This window comes from Babylonia areolata, chromosome 18 (assembly GCF_041734735.1).
Source record: "Babylonia areolata isolate BAREFJ2019XMU chromosome 18, ASM4173473v1, whole genome shotgun sequence".
In the NCBI taxonomy this organism is placed as follows: domain Eukaryota; kingdom Metazoa; phylum Mollusca; class Gastropoda; order Neogastropoda; family Buccinidae; genus Babylonia; species Babylonia areolata.
In genome coordinates, this window is record NC_134893.1 from 66035867 (window position 1) to 66038029 (window position 2163).

Genomic DNA, 2163 nt, shown 5'->3' on the forward strand with positions numbered 1-2163 from the left:
AAACAAACAAACAAACAAAAAGCAAACAAACCAACAACAACAAACAAACAAACAAAAAACAACAACAAACAAACAAACGAAAAACCTCCCTTCTTTGGCAGTTGGGAAAGGTATAGCCAACACAAAAAGCAGAGAGTTTAAAGTTCATTGTAAAATTTAACTCTTAACATCCCTGTCGAATTACAGAAAGAATCACTGAGTATTTCATGTGCATTAACAACTTGTGCCGTCTATCTTTTCTTGCCACCAAGAACCACTTTCTCGTACTTCGCATATATCAATAGAATACGTCTTTAATCTTTTCTAAAATCCATTTTGGGGAATTTTAAGATGCCTACTTGCGTTCTTGGAGAGTTCTTTGTCACAGATGAAGTATCCCCAGAGCTTCCAACAGTGATGCGGGGTCTGATGGCACGGTTGTTGTGTTTGCCGGCCACAAAAGGCTTCAGTGGAGCCACCGGTGCAGATACCTAACTGAGCGATGGTGTCTATAAAGCCTGTTTCTCTCATGAGTTTTCCCTACAGTGCCAAGGAAAGAACAAGTGAAACGCACCAAAAACATTCTGCATTCTTCTGGGACTGTTCGTTTTTGCCAAAATGGCCATCAGCGCTTTTTTTTTTTGCAACTGCAAACGCAAACCCAGTTGTCTTGTTGCATTCAGTGACACCTGCAGAGCATGTTGCACTGTTACACTATCGATGACAGGAAGGACAGAATGTATACAGTCAACTGGTAACTGCTCTTGCACATTGGCCAGATCCGTTCCAGTGAGTGGCACCCAACCTGTCAATGCTGTAATGGGTTGCTCACAGAAGACGTGTATCTGAAGGAACCTGGACAAGGGATCTGTAATAAGTTGAATGGGGGGCATGAGTGTCAACTATTTTGAGTATGGGCTGTAATTTATCGTTTGTGAAACATGGCTGGAGCTCTGCAGGCTGAAACTAAAGGCTAGGTGGATATGTCGATGAATCAAATCAAATTATGGTTCTTAGACCCTCGCCGACCACTGAGGCCATCTCAAAGCTATCGCCCATATGAATACCTACTACAAGTCAAGGTTGAATACAAAAAAAAAACAAAAAAACAAAAACAAAAAAAAACAATAAAAACTAATCACCGCTTTTAGCTTTCCACTCAAGTTTAAAAACCTTCCATAGTTTAAAACCTTCAAATCTGATTTAAAATGTTCACTTCTTTCAAGAAGTCCGTCAGCGTCTACGGAGGGACATCACGAAACAAAGTCTTAAGAAAAGCCGCCGTGTAATGTCTGTGTCTAATGTCATGCAGATCCCAACAGTCAAGGAGCACGTGTTTCACGATGAGAGGATCATCACAGGGAATACATCGAGGGGCCTCTTCCCCCTTCAACAAGTAAAAATGAGTACAAAAATGTGTGCCCCGCGCGCATTCTGCACAGCACAGACTCCTCCTTTCTGTTCTTCACCACCGATGGGAGAATCTCTTTTAGGTCTGGACGGATTTGGAACAGCTTGTTGTTCGTCTGGGTGTTCCACTCCTCTTGCCAAAGATCCTTAACGTAAGTGTTCACCTTCTGCTTCATGTCTGTGTATGGTACGGAGGATCTCGATAATTCTTCCTTTACAGCGTTCTTGGCCAGCTGGTCTGCCCTTTCGTTACTACGAATGCCAACATGGCCGGGAACCCAGGCCAACACAACATCATATCCTTTCTTCGCTACGAGAGTAAAAGCATAGTAGAATTCCAGCAGTTTGGGATGACAGATTCCTGCAGGTGATCGCCTCCAGGGCTGACAAGGACTCGGAAAAGATCATGAATCTCTCTTGTTTCGAACAGAGAACCATTTTTACCGCCAGAACCAGTGCATGCGGTCAGCTCCGCAGTGTACACTGAGCGGTCAGATAGGATGTGTTCCGTTGAGAGCTGGTCAGGAAAGGCAGGACAGAACGCAGATGCAGCGACTCCGTCCTCCGACTTGGAACCGTCAGTGAAGATTTTTTGGAAAGTGGAGAATTTGTGGCAGAGTTCCGAAAGTAAGTTCTGTAGGCCAGTGAACTGGTGGAGTCTTTACGGTACGAGGCCAGATCGAATCATACCTCAGGTGTTTTAAAGGTCCACGGTGGGCCGTCAGGGAGCTTGGAGAATCTGAGATGCCGCCAACATCCAGATCGGCATTTTCT